The sequence below is a fragment of the Lolium rigidum genome, chromosome 7, assembly GCF_022539505.1.
Source record: "Lolium rigidum isolate FL_2022 chromosome 7, APGP_CSIRO_Lrig_0.1, whole genome shotgun sequence".
Lineage (NCBI taxonomy): Eukaryota > Viridiplantae > Streptophyta > Magnoliopsida > Poales > Poaceae > Lolium > Lolium rigidum.
Genome location: NC_061514.1, coordinates 119,655,338 through 119,671,965, shown reverse-complemented (window position 1 = coordinate 119,671,965; position 16,628 = coordinate 119,655,338). Strand labels below are relative to the sequence as shown.

Here is a 16,628-nt window from a genome sequence, read left to right as displayed (position 1 = left end):
TGCTAGGCAAACTAAAAATCCTAGCAAGGGCTCATGGGTGGCTACACACTACTAGGATTGATAAGCATAGCATAACTTTCGAAAACAAAATCCTACCATGCATACTAATTTGAAAATCACTAATGCATAATAAAATAGGTAGGAATTGAGTATCACTTGCCTTTTGTAGTCGAAGCGCGTTCAGTTCTCTTAATCAAAATACGTGCCTCTCCGTATGAACTATAAGATAAAATATAGCACAATATAAACACACCATTCAACAACAACAAAATCAAACAAGATAACAATCGGAAATCGCTCTATGGTACTAAGGTGTGGCATGAGGTTTGGCTGGCAAGATATGGCTGTGAGAGTTTGGACGGAAAGTCACATGATTAGAAAGAATTGGATAATCTAAGATATAAATGAAGAATATTTATGCTTTACAAAAGCATGAAAAGAATTCGGAACGAGCTTATGTGAATTGATTCATATAAGTGACAAATAGTGCAACAACAATACTACTGAATAAGTGTGACAACAATTACTCAATAGTATGAATTACACATAGACTTGGGTATCGACCAGTGACATATGAAAGTACTCAATTTACTCATTTGTAAGTTGAATAGTTTTAAACTAATTCAAAGGGGTGAATGAAAAGGAATTTGGATAAACACGATATTGGTTCAAGGTATAGTGTCTAGTGGTATTGGTGTGTGGATGTGATCATAAGTTTCACCTTCACAAAAGAATCATGTTGAGAAAGGCTTGTAAAAATCGATAATGGATATATACTCAAATTCTCATATTTGAATTTGAATATTTGCAAAGTGATTCAGATATTTTGGACAGAGGTGCTATTGGATGGAGTAATGTAAAACAAGGCTTATGCAATTGACATAGTGTGACAACACTTATTAGAGTAGCACAAGGTCACATATAACATTGAATATGAACTAATGATATATTGAACTACTCAAGTGACCCATTTGAAGGTTTGAATAGTTCGGATTATGTGGAAGGGTGCAATGGTGTGAATGATATTGAGATTTGGTTCGCGGAACCTAATGGATAACAAAGGTTTATCACATGTGATATGGGGTAGAGTATCTCCATCCTACTAAAGTAAGGTAACAATCTAAAATAGGGCATGTCATACTTTACTCAATAACTCAATTGTTATTTGAGTCATATGAACTAGACATAATGTGTTGTGGTGAGATGTGATCATGGAACATGATAAACAATTATAACTAGTCCTGGAAGATAGGTATGGTCATAAGGATCAATTTGGCTAAAGGAACTATGTTAAAGCCAGTCATAGGACTGCACTTTCCGCGAAAAGTCATTAGAAGAAGTTTTTCGGATGGAAGAACTTTCTACACGGAAGTTGTAGAGAATTTCATTATAAGCGTATCGCCAAAAGAATCTCTCGGAAAAAGTTTGTAGAATTTATTCCATAGACGATGTTTCGGAACAAATGGGTACCGCGAAAATAGAGTGGGCGAAACTGCCACGCAACATGTCTAACACGATCTACGTGATTTGCTGATTCCAACGGTATATGGTTTGTCGAAATCCGATGGATAGAACTTAAGATATGAATTTTGTAAAACTAGACCTAAGTGGTTACAGTTCTAATGGTGTATGAAAAGTTGTCCGAACAAGTTGCTCGGATGGAAAAATTTACTACATGAAAGTTGTAGAGGATCTAATAAGAAACTTAACAGAACAACCACTATTCTAAACAGAGGTATAGATCTACGAAAATAAAATTGTAAAGTTAATACGACAATTTACAGAAGTATAGATCTACAGAAATAAATAAAATTGTAAAGTTAATCTTTTTACCTACTAATAAAGGAGTAAGGTTTCTCTCCAAAATTTCGTCCGTTTTTGCTTTACCCAGATTTATGTATTACAATTACAGATGGTGCCACCGCATAAACTAAATAACTCGTGCAGACCATCGCTCGTTTGGTCGACCACCCATCAAACTCGTCCGTCAACTGACCCACGGGTCGATCGCAGGTGTGGCTCTGGCCCAGTCAAGCAATTGTGCGTCGCAGGTGTGGCGCTGGCCCAGTCAAGCGATTGTGCGTCCGGCCATACCTACGGCCCAATTAACTGGCAGAGGGTCGATCGGGACAATTCAGGAGCATGGAACAAATTATCGCTCAACACCTTATTAAGTCGATAGTCCCACCTCGCTCCCGTATAAGGAATCCCACCGGTTTATATGCGTAACTTTTCAGGTTGTAACAAGCCACAACGAGCAGCAGAATCATTGTACGGTCCAATATCTAATGTGAGAGCGGGATTAAAAGAGGAATTGCACGACGCTGGTTCCATAAGAAAGGATGGAAAATTGGCGAAAACGAGAAATAAAAGGGGGATTTGCAGAAGAAAATGTACGCTGGTGTGGTAGCGAGAAGAAATAGAGGGCGACTCAGATCGGATGCCATGAACATGCGCGTGCGTCGAATGCCCACCCGCTGGTGGTGGCGAGGGCGACCCGACCGATACATCGGAGGTAACCTGCACGCGTACGCCGACGGGATCTGCGGCGGGATTCCTGTCTCACGGCCGCTGCTAACCGGAGGTAGCGGACTGGATCTGGATGCGCGGCGTGGGGATGAGAAAAGAGAATTGGGGGGTAGGGTCCTTTCTTTTCCCGTCTGTGGATATTTCTAGGAGAGGGCGGGCGGGCAGTTGCTACTTAATCTGTTTTGCTGCTTCTGTCCTTTAGAAGAGTTGATGCAACTGAAATTTATAGAGAAACCATCTGTTTAATTAAATTGTAAAATTTATTTAGAGACTACAAAATTGTGTGTTTTGTCTACTTGCCGATGCTGGATTTTGCTGTTGTTTTTACTTAAATTTGGATGTGTAGAATTGGGACTTTGAATTGAATTAGAGTGGAATACCCAATCCAGCTCGAAAGGAAATGGGTAGTGATATAATCTGCTATTTGGGTGCGGCCTGGAATTGTGACGTGTTTCAGGACCCAAATTCTATACGCACCCAAACAACGAAATTAGAGGTCCAAATTCCAATTCTCCAATTCAAAGCCCAATTCGTTACATCCATCCAAATACAGTGTTTATATTTGACTTGCTGTTTATTTCTCATACAAGTGGACAACTATTGGTTCGGTTTGTGAGTGGGTTAAGACTCCAAACTTCATGCAACTTTTAGTGGAGATACTATAATATAGATTGACCCTAGATATAAGTGTTCTTGATTTTTTCTCTGTTATTTTTTTGCGAATTGATTTTTTCTCTATTAGAAATCCTCACCAATCATACATTTTAACAATTCTGCCAAGGTTTCAAATTAAAGGTTTAGCAATCAAATACAAACTAAACGTTGCCGAAATAGAAAACATTACAATGGTAATGTTGGATTGTTGGTTCCAATATGAAAATAGCAAATATTTTACCAAATCAAAGAGACTACAATAGTAATTTCTGGTTGTTGGTTCAATAGTAAAATTCTACAGGAATTTAAAAATATTAACAAAAATAAACCCGTAGCAACGCACGGGTATTTTTACTAGTACCTATACCTATAATAATAAAGGGAGAAGCGTTTCCGTGGTATGGTCCGTTTCGTCCGTTCCGCTAAATTGGTTTCGTCCGTCGTTGTGTACCTTGGCCTCGCATAGAATCTGCATCGGTTGCGTGGCTAACGGCTGAGTCCAAGTCGATTACGTGTGCAAGCTTGTTTGTTCGTAACGTATAGAGCCCATGCACTTTGGGAGTTGAGACGGCCCAATAAAGAGTCATCGCGTCCTCCTAATCTCCACGTCGTCTCATCCTCCTGAGCTTCAGGTCGTCTCATCGGTTTGGTCGATCTCCAGTCTTCGCACGAAAAAGGGTCATCTCTACCCTCGCTCCGGAAAAGAGTCCAACGTAGGTGATGTTTTTTAAACAGCCCTCATATATATGTACCCCGCTCGACCTATCCTCCAGGAATCGATCGATCTTCGATGACAGGGCGGCGGCACGGCTGGCATCAACTAGGAGGAAGGCGGACGCGAAAACAGGAAGGGGCCATGGCCGATCACCGCCGGATCGCCGACACCGGGGATGATTGAGATGGAGCGCAAGGACGCTTCCGTCGGGACAAAGACTGCATGTAACAGGGGGAGTATGTCGTGGTGCAGATGGCCTCGGTACGATCCAACACCGCTGACTCCGATATTAGACCCTAGGGATGCTCAACTTCCTGGATGGCTTACCTGCCGGATGAGCATCTGGCCAGAGTTTGCTCGTCACAGAAACTCGAAATCATGATTTCTATCGACGTTCCAGGTCGACGGATCGTGTTCTGCGAAGTCTGCGACGCACTAAGCAGTAGCATAGGCTGCACAATTGCATGGGCGCGACGCACTAAGCAACAGCAAACAAGTGCACGGGGCAGGCGCACAATTAGTAGTACAAACTACAGCAGCTCGAGTTGCCGCTCGCCGGAGTTTCCGCCTGCCAAAGTATATGTCACGCACGAGTAGCCTCCTCCTTGCGTCTTAACCGCGCGGCTTGCCCGACCTTGGTGGTGCCTTGCTCAGCTTGCTGTCTGGGATGGTCGACAGCAGTGTGTGAGGCCATTAAGATCCAGTCGGAGGTCGTTGGCAGTTGTTCAACATCTCGCCGGCAGGCCAGAACCCAAAGGAAGGACGCGCGCGGCCGTCGGCGACTGGGCGAGGGCTTATGGTGCACACGGTGGTACGATTCAGACGATGGGAAAAACGGAGGAAGATGCAAGTGTAGAACTGCAGACATGAAGTGCTCTTTGAGGATTGAATCGAAAGAAAAGGTGCACTCATGCCTCAGGTTGTGTAGCAGTTCGTGGAGCTAAATTAATCTAATTAACTGTTTTGGGATGATGGAATTATATTGTTGCATAGGGAAGAAGCACGGACAACAGTTTTTCTGTTTGCGGGTAAAAGGTTACTAGCATGTAATGGCGCGGCGGCACGCCGCGCACACGTGGTAGCTGTGAGTTGAAAAACAGAGAATAATTCATGGTATGTTATACTTTTGAGGGGAATACACAGCCGTATTAAAAACATATATTCTGACATGGAGAAACTGTTCAACACAAGCATCGGGCTGTAGCCCTGTAAAACAGCCACTCATGCACGCACAAGCAAATTAAACAGGACAATGCAGCTGTGCAAAATTTAATTTCTCCCCATGTACACACGCCAGTCAGAAAATTATCTATCGTAATCACCACTCACAATAATTGCAGAGTTCCTATCTTGTCATGTTGAACCACGATAAAAGAACGCCAAGCATAAACTGGCCATCTTAAAATGCTAGGTCATCTATCCACACAGATGGTTCATGTATCCAGCTGTCAAAATAAGAGTTCATATACGACGTGAAATCATCAGCTAGTTACTACATGTAGGAAACTGACCGTGGGGGGGTAACTGCATCCTTCTAAGAATTGGATTTATTAATAACATCTAAAAAGAAAGAAAAAACTGCTACACTAAAATAATTGAGAGAGTAAGATGAAATACTCAAATTGCTACAGCAGCAAAAGAGGACAATTGCATCGTCTAAGTTTGTCCGGTGTACATCCATGTTTTAACATGTGAAGATGCGAGCCTATGCATTTGTTTCCAAAAACAACAGATTATTTTCAGTGAAAGCAGAGCAATGTAAATATAGATAATTTTACTTTATCGGGTCACCATGACACGTGTAGTATGAACTCTAGTTTCATGTACCATGATTGGTAAGAACATATAAAAATAATAGATGATCTGCCTTGGTTTATATAATCTAAAAATAGTAGCTGACTATTTCAACTAATGATTTATCAAAACTAAAATCCCAACATGAAACTAAGCATCATAAACCTCTCAATAAAATACAGAAACTAACTCCATATCAGGATAATAATGAATTCTGTAACTAACTCTATTTCAATCATTTATAGAATAACAGACTATACCAGTCCATGTTTACACACCACTGTTGTACTGAATCATGTTTCTGTGACTGACATAAAGTTTTTTTTTTTTTGCATTTAGCACTTGTGTCCTCTAGGATATTATTGCTGTGTATCTAATAGTGGAGTGAATGGAAATTGGCAGAACTTTTATTGTCCGCAAATGATGGACATATCTTTTTTTTTTCTGATGAAAGAACTGAAGTAGTGCAAATCCAACTCTCAAAGTAACAGCAAAAAGAAAAGAAAAAGAACTGAAGCAAAAAACGCCTACGCAAGGCTATGTAGAGTCTGATACGTGTCCAGTTGGGTCATTCGAATCGCACGTTGTACATCCCTGCACCCATCACAAGAAACAGTTTCACGACCAGAACCAGAAGCGGTATCCACACCCCCTAGATATGAACAACAATTGACAATACATAACATAGTAGATCATGCCAACGTTACCTCAGCTGTCCACGGCTTCCTGGCCAATACCTCGATATAACACTGAGCATTGCCAGGTTGAGACTGAATAGTCTAGCTTCATGTTGCCGTCTGACCATGAAAGATCGTCCCACAACTTCGGATCATGTCGTCCTGGATCTTAGTAGTCTTGCTTCATGTTGTCGTCAGATGATCAAAGCTTGTCGGTAAAGGTTCAGGTCAAGACCATCAACCTTCCTGCCCAACTGTGTTTATAGAATTGCCGGCCAGATGTAAAAAAATAAGATTAATGTAGAATTATTCCAGTGGTACCCGAGAAACTGATTGACAAAAGCTGATGAGGGGAGAAGGAATTACTTTGTTTCTTGGATGGATGCAACCGCACAATCGAGATCATATGGCCGAAAAGGCACAAGAGTTGTAAGTAGAGAAGTTCAGCACAGTTGAAACTTGTAATGTTCAGAAGTCATGAAAAATTCCACAGACAACTACGCATCCATGGACCCAAAATAAAAGATGGAAACTATTGCTTATGCAGCACATCCAGATAATGTGAAGAACCATTCCCTACTAAAATAAAATGAGATAACCCTCAGGCCCCTTATAGCTTGTTGCAATTTGTGCTTTCTTGCTTCCGCTGATACTTCGAGACTTTCTCCGAGGCTTGTTTTAAACAATTCTAGGGAACTTTGGATGAATTTGACATAGCTCATTTATGAGACCAAATATGTCAATCTCAGAATCTGAACCGAAACTCAGAAAATAAGCCCTTTCAGGGGGGGAAAAATAAAGCGATCAGGAGCCCTTTCCATTGTCTTCAAAACTCTAAGCTATATATTCCTCGCACGTCTATGTTGTTCTGCAGACTAAAATACATGAAGAATTTTCATGTTACTTTCAATCTTCCTGGACAAAAAAAAACTCATATTATGAAAAGGCAAAGACCAAATATGTTATTACAAAAAAAGATCTATATCTACAATACCTATCTAGATGATTTGGTCACAGCTGCAATTTCTAAATAGAAAACACTACCTGCAGATTAGTCTAACATGTCTAAATAAAAGAAATCTTGTAGGCATTAGAACACGAAATAGTTAGTTGAAATATTATCTGCAAGTTTGTGCACCGTACCATGATATCATTGGGTTCCAGAGCTCCTACTACAGCGATGACTGTACCCATTGGCCCTTTTTTGAATTTGCTGGCACTTCTGCCACTCTCTATGGTGGGTTATGTTTTTTATAATGTGCGTGTTTTACCAATCCTAGGAAAACTCTGAATATAAGCCGTCATCCTTAGTACAGATAGACTAATTGGGTGCTAAGATCCAAAGTCGAGAGGAAAAAAACCCAGATCCTGTATCATGTACTACATCACATCGATTAGTAAACTTAGTGGTCAAATTCTTACGTTTCTCTAATAGCAACAACTTTAAGAAAAAGGAACTGTTATATACCATCTGGTCACATAATTTTCTTTCAAAAAAATCTGGTTAAATAAATCAAAATCCAGGAGTATGCACCAGAAACTACAAACTCCCATCACAGACATAAAAAAATGTGGTTAAATAAATCATAAATCTAGAGTATGCACCAGAAACTACAAACTCCCAGACATCGCAAATTAAAAACCGTATATTAGCTGAACTGAAGAAGCTTGGTGTATGAGCAAAAGAAAAAAAGTTAACCTAACCTTAGAGCCTTACAGACAATGCGTTGATGCATTTAGCTGTTGCACCTTCTTTCATGCATCTAGATGCTGACACGAAAGAGTTCATGTTTTCACAAAAAAGAGTTCAGATTTGCTAAAATTTGAATAATATACTCCTTATGTCTCATACACTCATGTCGAATGTGAGAAATAATTAACAACTAATCTGGAAGGTGGATTATCTTGGTGTAACACCTTTAGATAGCTTTGAATCACGGAAATTTTCTTTTGCTAGATTATTGTATGCATGACCACATCAGGAGTTCAAGAATCAATACAATACCACTACAGTGTCATGGCAGAGCTACCATGACTAACCAACGGAATCTTGGTGTGAGTACTCAGCTCAGTCTACAAATTTTTTTGGGCGCAATTGCAAAGGTAAGGTGGAAAAAATATGCAATAGTTACCAAGACGAAATTTTATCCTAGATATGAATTTCCAAGAAAATATTGTATTCTTAATGCCAACTACCAGGCTTCTAATTCTCTGTTTAGCTTCGATTGACCATTGAACTCTCGAAACAAAGCTTTATAATTTATTTCTTAGAAAGCTATGATAACACACTGTTCAAGTAGAACTCACTTATCATGATATTGATTATTTATCTGTATAGTAACCTATCTCAGCCATACTAAGTTAATGTAACGACTATGTATACTATAAAAAAAGTTCAGTATCTCCTGGACTCTTTCTTAACGAAAGTGCACTACACATGACAATTTTGAATCTATTTGTCTCAAATAGGATAATATACAATGGCTCATCCGAACAACATATGAAATCTTAGAGATACCTTCAACTCAAGTAAGAACTAATCATTTTTTCTAGAGAATAATTATAAATTTATCACTAAAACTACAGTCTAGATCAATAGGTAAATCAAATAACCGCATAAACCATTGATCAGAGGGCCAATATCTACATATAAGATACGTGAGCAACTTACATGTACACATTTTAGGCTGATGACCATCTGACAAAAACCTACACCCCTATTATTTATACTACGCCATTTACACTCGTTGATCTTACCTACCCAGGAAACCTGAAAGATGACATACTGCATTCTTCGTCGACTTAAAAAAGGACAGCTATATGTCAAATTCATCATGCGTGCCCCAAAAAGAAAGTAAAGTTGCACATATGCAGCCACCCCTCATCTACTGGCACATGAAAGGAGATCGCAATCGACATGCTTAAGTAATCATTGGCGGAGAAGTCACTCAACCTTGCAGGCATTTCAGTGAACACCATGTGCGCATATGAAATCACCATATCGTTCTTAGCCCAGTGTCATCAGTGTTTAGAGGTGTTGGAGGACCATTTTTCTATATGAAACTTTGGTGCTTCAATTGATTAGGACGTCCTCCGCCAATGAAATCACCATATCGTTCTTAGCCCAGTGTCATTTTTAAGTAATCATTGGCGGAGAGGACCAAAAAATGTCCACTTTGGTGCTTCAATTGATTAGGACGTCCTAATCAATTGAAGCACCAAAGTGGACATTTTTTAATTCAATCAACAGTCGTTTACAGATAATAAATGTAACGGCCACTACAAAATAAAACGATGGATCCTACAAAACAAATGCATAGTCTAGTTAAGGCCAATCATCACACAGATGCAAATGTGATAAAATCAAAGAGATGAGAAAGGGGAGCAAGACAGGGCAGGAAACCAACCGAGGATTGGGAGGGCGTGTGGGACAGACAGCCTGTTGCAGCAACCTATGAACCAACGGCGGTGCGGGGCAGCGCACGGGAGCTCTGGCCGGACGATCGGAAACGACGAACCAAGGCACCAATTCTATCCACCATGCAGAGCACCGTCGGTCGTTGAGCCTGAACGACTACACAAGTACACAACGCACCGGCCATCAGGGACGGAGAGCCGGAGCACCTCATCGACAGCCGCGAAATCGGAGGTGAAACGACCTACACCACAGCTGCTGGCCACGGAGGAGTCAGGCAGATCTCACGGCCGGGGAGAACTCAGGCGGGGATAATTTCGCAAAATCTGAGCGGGGAGAAATCGGGCGCGACCGAGGCCATGGCCGACAGCCGCGAAGGAGGCCGTGGCAGCGGGTCGGCACCTCCCACTGCTTCTCCCACTGTATCCCCATGGCATGGCCCGATGAATAGCCGCCCAGGGAGCAGCACGTGAGGACCGCCGCCACGGGGATCCCCTTCGTCCATGAGCCTCTTCCCCGCTCCGGCTGCTGGATTTCTCCGCTACCACCATCATCTGCGCTCCGCCATACCGACAACATCGTAGTTGTCGGTTGCGGCGGTGCAGCCCCCCAAGGCAAGGCAGTGTCCCCGACTCGAAGCAGCGGCCACCACTGTTCACCGGCGTGCGCCCACCCGCCGAACCAGACAGCCGGTTCGAGGGCCACCATCTAGGAGGATTGCCACGGCCGCGACGGGGGACGGCGGGAGCGGCTCCGTGAGGACTACGGCGTTGGAGAACCTACACAAGGCCGACGGCCACGGAAGAGATCGGTAGACGAAGATAGAGCGACGGGACTCCATCGGAGATTTCTAGATAGAGCAAATGACGACACGCGGAAGAAATTGAGGAGAGAAAGAGACAAGGTGAATGGTCAAAGCGGTTCTGATCAGGTGGCCCACTATAAACAACAAAAGCCACACAATAATTGGACCAATATAATGCGGCAACAAAGGAGAAGAGAAGAGAACACGTAAAACTGTACACGTGTTTGCACCAAACAAACTGGCAGATTCCCTAAAATTCTCATACGGCACCCAAGCTGCACACAGAAAAAGAACAGCAGGAACTAACCACCAAAGAACCTACGTGTCAGCACATTAGTAATCTGGAAAAAAATTCAAAATTCTGTGAAAAGCTGAGGCTGTTCACGGATAAGTATAGTATTATAATTATATTATGAGTAAGGAATTTAATTAGTGGGTGTAGTTGTATAGATAATGGAGCATTGGGGCCTGATTGTCTGAAACTGATTGTCTGACTACTTGATCTGTAGATTTGAGAAACTATTTCTGCAGATCTTATGGTTTTTCTTATTGACTTGACATCTTATGGATTTTCAGTAAACATGCAACATAAGGTGTGCTCATGGAAAATTCGTGATACTTCGATGTACGGTGGTATCTTTCTTTTTCCCTAACTGCTCATGTACTACTATGTAATCTGTCTACCATTGAAACAATGAAAAAAAGAAATCATGTAGTACTAAGTTTCTACTACATAAAGCTTTCTTGATGTAGTCTAGATAGTTACCCGTACTGATATGAATATGGCATAAATCCTACAACAAATTTAGGTCAGGGTTAGGGGGTTTGGCCTCTCATTATCTACTCCCTCCGTCCATAAAAGAAGGCCACCGATCGATGTATCTAAAATTGAATCTACCTATAGATTAAATCGATTATAGAAACGTTCAAATTTAGACAAATATACGTCATTTTTTAAGATGGAAAGAGTAACTTTTTAAAATATCTAATAAAAAATGAACCGTAGCAACGCACGAGCACTTTTACTAGTTTACATAAAAAAAGCGAAACGCGCTGCGTTGCGGATATTGCGTCGCATGTGTGCGTAAAGCAGCGTTGCACGTCTATGTTTTGCGTGAGATGAGAGAGGAGGCGCCGGCCTGATGTGCTTTTGGCTGCCTCTTCGGGTCATTATATAGGGTGATGGCTGGAGGAGATTTGTTTACGGGCCGATGTGGGACTAAAACAAAAGGAAAAACGGGGCAGGGGTGCGGCGGCTGCTAGCGTGCGGCGCGCGCTGGGCCAGGTGGAGCGCGGGCGGGTTGGGCCGCGGGGCAGCTGGGGCTGGGGCGGCCTGGGCGCGGGGCAGCTGGGCCAGTCGGCCGGGTGGGCCGCGCGAGCTGGGCCGGTCGGCCTGGCCGCGCCCTCCATTTTTTTTTCTTTTTTTTACTGAAATAGAAATACATTTTGGGGCTTCAAATAAAATCAGAAAAATGCAAATAAGATACCGTTGGATTCGTTATGAAAAATACTTCAATATGAGACTAAATTTGGAACAAAAATATAAAATTTATAAAACCAAAATTTGACATACTTGTCTATGTGGCTATAGTGCCCTTTTAGGGTTTAATGTTTTCTCAAATAAAATAGTTTTATAAGTTTCAAAACCTCCGAACAAAATAGAGCATTGTTGGAAAATATTTTCAAAACTAAGTTTTATGAAAACTCTACATTTTGCAAAAACCTTTTTAATATCCCTTTGTGAAAACAAAATAATCATTATATACATTTGGCATATATGTTTGATTTGAAAATACTTTAAAACCAAAAGTCTTTGAAAACACTATTTTGGAATTAACTTGTAATTAAATTTAAAAGTTTTAATTCTTTGTGAATTTTCAATCAAGTTCAAACAATCAAGCATTATATTTATTTTTATTTTACATTTCAAAATTTAGAAAATTTCGGGATGTGACATACTCCCTCTTCGAGTTACAAGTATCAACTTGGCCAGAGCCTCTACTAGCAACGGAGAGCATGCAAGAACATAAACAACACATATATGATAGATCAATTAATCAACTTGACATAGTATTCAATATCCATCGGATCCCACCAAACACAACATGTAGCATTACAAATAGATGATCTTGATCATGATAGGCATCTCACAAGATCTAAACATGATAGCACAAGAGGAGAATACAACCATCTAGCTACTGCTATGTGTGGTGACCCAGCGTACCACTGCATGGTGTAGTACACAAGTCGTTGACATAACACAAGTGAAACACCGTTTCACTCATATTACATCCCTCAGAGTGGTACAACAGAAACATATGCGAGTCCAAGGTATGTCTATAGAAGGATACACAAGCTCGTTTACGTAAGATCAGCACAGACCTCCTACTTTACAAGTGAGGTAAAACTTCAAATAAAGCTCCGGAAGAACGACTCGTAGTCTAACTTATTGCTAACTTAAGCTTCGCAGCTACTAGGCTTGCTATAGAAATCTAGCTACTTAGGTGCTAGGATTAGGGAAAGGTTCCCTTCTATACTAGTCTAAGTTTCCACTCTAGTTGCTGCAGCAGTTGACTTCATTGACTTCTTTGCTTGGATTCTTCATCTTGTTGCAGTTGACTCCTTTGTCTTTGAGTTCCACGTTAGATTCTCCTTCGGTGCCTCCATAGCTAAGCAGGGGATTTAAGAGTGGGATGAGTACGAGCGTACTCAGCAAGTTCATATTAGGGAAATAGGTGTATCATGCACTAGCTACTGCCTACGCACCGTAAAGTCATAGGCGAATGCAAGTTTTCTTAAACATTTCTTCAAAAGGTTTATTTTATTCCGAAAACTATGCCCGTCGGTCTTCACAGAGTTGACTAGAACTTCATGGAGTTCCTTTCCTCGCTGCGTTCATAGCTCTCCTTCCGAACAGGGAGTGACAACTACAATTCAGTATCCTCCGCAGAGGTGCGTTACTTTTCCCATAAGAGAACTTATCCTTGATACCTTTCCAAGATGCATGCTCGTCCACACTTCCTTGGTGTGGGGCCAGGTGTAAGATCCAAGCCAATCACTGCCTTCTCCGCGACCCTGCAAACCCACCCTTTTGTCCATCCGTACACCCCTGTAGACATCTCCCGATCATACGGCTTTACCCCGTGTACGATGGACAATCCTTCATAGACGGTAGCGCCTCTCATCCAAACGTCCGGATGGGGATTTTAAAGGATTTCCCAACCTACGGCAGGTGTTATCTCCAACACCCCGCCGAGCTCTATCAAGTCCGTTGGCGTGCGGTGAGGGAAAAGATACAGCTGACTTCCCCGCAGCCATTATAGATCTTATGGTTAACGCGATATGTACGGCGCTAGAATCACCTGGACGACATTGGTACTTAGTCCTAGATGAATAGTACCCTTGCAATGGAACCTCCACCAATCAACACATACCATGGTTCCATTGCCCACCACATAGTCATATTCATAATTGTAAAATAATACTTTGCTTTTCCATGCATGAGTGATAAGTATAGTACTTTGCATATAATTTGATAAAAATAATCAAATGACATGAGCAAGCGATGAACTTGCCTTTCTTGACCGCAAGATTATGCGAGCAAAAGCTTCGATACGTGAGAACTCCAAATTCTGAAATACCATCATTGTCCGTAAGGACAATGTTTAAAGAACTAGCAAAGATGCTATAGTGCATAGTATGAGATGCAATCGTCCCGAGCGTAACCTAACCTCGATGATTTAGGATGGATGAGTTGTAAAGATTTCTTTAGTGTGTGTTGTACTTTTAGGATGGTTCTCAAACAAGGTTCTTATTAGGGTTGGTGATATTAATAGCATAAACAAGTGATATAATGCATCATAACAATCATACATATAAAGAATAGTGGTGGAACAATATGTAAAGAACAGTTGTCAATTTTTAAGTTCTATGATACATGGTTGATGATTACTTATATTATACTTCAAAAGAATAACTTTTGAAGAACATGTTGATTAAGAAATATTTAGTATTTCAAAGAAGGATTAGGGCTTCTAAAGTTTGATTGACATTTGTACTTCAAAAGAATAACTTTTGAAGAACAGAGTTAATTAAGGATATGAACTACTATACATAGGAGCTATGTAACTCTAGGGTTTACTATTGGGTTCATTTAATTTCACTAATAGGAACTAGTTGGTTCTTAACTTGAAATGGGTTTCTATATAGCAAGTATTGGTAGATTTGTTACTAAGGTGGATCCTAGGTATTATATCAAAGAATGATGGTCAAGGTGATGCTATGAGTTAAACATTAGGGTTTACTATGACTTCACATCTCCTTAACTAAGTAATCTCTAATGGTTGCCAAGCTAAGGGGTTTATTACTTTCTAAGTAGGGTTTAGTGGGATAGTAACGAGGTGTTGTGAATTATTACACAAGGTTGATGCTAGGGTCCATAATTATGGTTCTACTAGGTTTTGATGGTTGAGATTAATCCTAATGGTATGGTATATAGGAGTGGTGATCAATGGTACTAATCCAATTAGCAAGTTAGGGTTTATACCTAGGTGTTACTAGTTAATCATATAGGTTTTAATTAAGAATAGGAACATGAAATGATAATCTCATGTGACTTGGTTTATGCCAGTGGATCATAACTTGTATTTGTTGGTCCCATAATAAGGTTCTCTATGTAAGGGGAAATTCACATGATCACATGTGATAAGCAACTAGGGTTTTAGAGTTAAAACATTTTGAAATGATCACCTAAAATAATGGGATCCAAATTCTAACTTATAATAAAACTAGAGTTTCTAAATTATGATCCAGCTTCTTAAAGTAATACTTGGTACTAGAACTAATGTGATTAAGTACTTGAAATAGAGTTATTAATAATTTTAACATGCTATTAATTTTTAGAGGGTTTAAGAATTAAAATAATCACTAGTTAGGGTTTAATTAGAAATCAGTGGTTTCCTAATTATTGTTAGGTTTTAAAGTATTTAACTTGTTAACTTAAGAATTTTTAAGTAAATAATTGTTGAGCTACCAAAATGATATTGGCTTTTACTATTTTCTTACTTTTCAATTATTTAAAGGAAATAGAAAGTAGTAATTTGCAAATTAGGGTTTATGAATTATCACTAATATCTTAAGTTAATGAAAATATGACAAAGAAAATTAATATCAACATTTTATTTATTTAGTGATTAGCTAATATATAATTTTGAAACTTTACTAATTATTTGAATTCAAATTGGATTTAAAACTAATGAAAAGGCATAATTAATAGAGTTAAAAATAAGTGAATTTTTATTTTGATACACATTTTTATTTTATATTTTATTTGAATAGAGTTTATTTTTGTGAGCATTTTGATATATTATTTGTATTTTTCTGAGTTATATTGAATTTTATTTATTTCGGTAAAGTTTCGATTATTTGTCGGAATTTAAATTTATCAAAAGACTACACTTACTCGATCTACCCCTACCCAACCGTCACTGACTAGTGGGCCATGGCCACTCCACCGCCACGCTGGCGTGGACCGAGTCAAAATACTAGGAGACTCACCGGCCACGTCACCTCACCGGGACGAACGCCGGCGATGCTCCGGTGAGCGATGGCAAGGGCACCAGAGACCCCCAGAGGCTATAATTTTTAGTGTGTTTGATTCCTATCCTCCCCCTGAGACAAACGGTATCAACGGCATCACCGAATGGTCACCGGAGTTGCTCCGGTGAGCTCATCTGCGGCGGCTTCGGCCGGCCAAAACTTGGAATGGGGCTACAGCTAACAAAATGAGGCGAATAAGAGGGATATCGATGCACAATTGTACCCTGGTTGCGTTGGTTTGGTCGATGGAGAGGATTGAGGTCGGAGATGACGCCGATGTTGATTCTTCCGTGATTTGCCGGCGAAAGGGAACGGTGAATCATTGGCGTCTGGAGCCTTCCCCTCTCGATTCCTTTCAGCTGGACGACCACCGTGATCGGGCGCATCTCCTCGACCCAACTCTGAACTCCGGGGTGGCTTCTATGGTCGGATTCGTGATGA

The 16,628-nt window shown here is 40.6% G+C and overlaps 2 long non-coding RNA genes across 2 annotated transcripts; both read right to left on the bottom strand.

Annotated features, from left to right (window-relative positions):
• Positions 1-5,894: 5,894 nt before the first annotated feature.
• Positions 5,895-9,390, bottom strand: LOC124676135. Its single transcript, XR_006993531.1, has 3 exons — positions 6,736-9,390; positions 6,400-6,623; positions 5,895-6,286 (listed from the first exon to the last, which is right to left on the bottom strand). It is a non-coding gene; the product is annotated as an uncharacterized LOC124676135 (long non-coding RNA).
• Positions 9,391-9,630: 240 nt separating this feature from the next.
• LOC124678509 lies at positions 9,631-10,653 on the bottom strand. Its single transcript, XR_006994520.1, has 2 exons — positions 10,033-10,653; positions 9,631-9,943 (listed from the first exon to the last, which is right to left on the bottom strand). It is a non-coding gene; the product is annotated as an uncharacterized LOC124678509 (long non-coding RNA).
• Between the last annotated feature and the right edge of the window lie 5,975 nt (positions 10,654-16,628).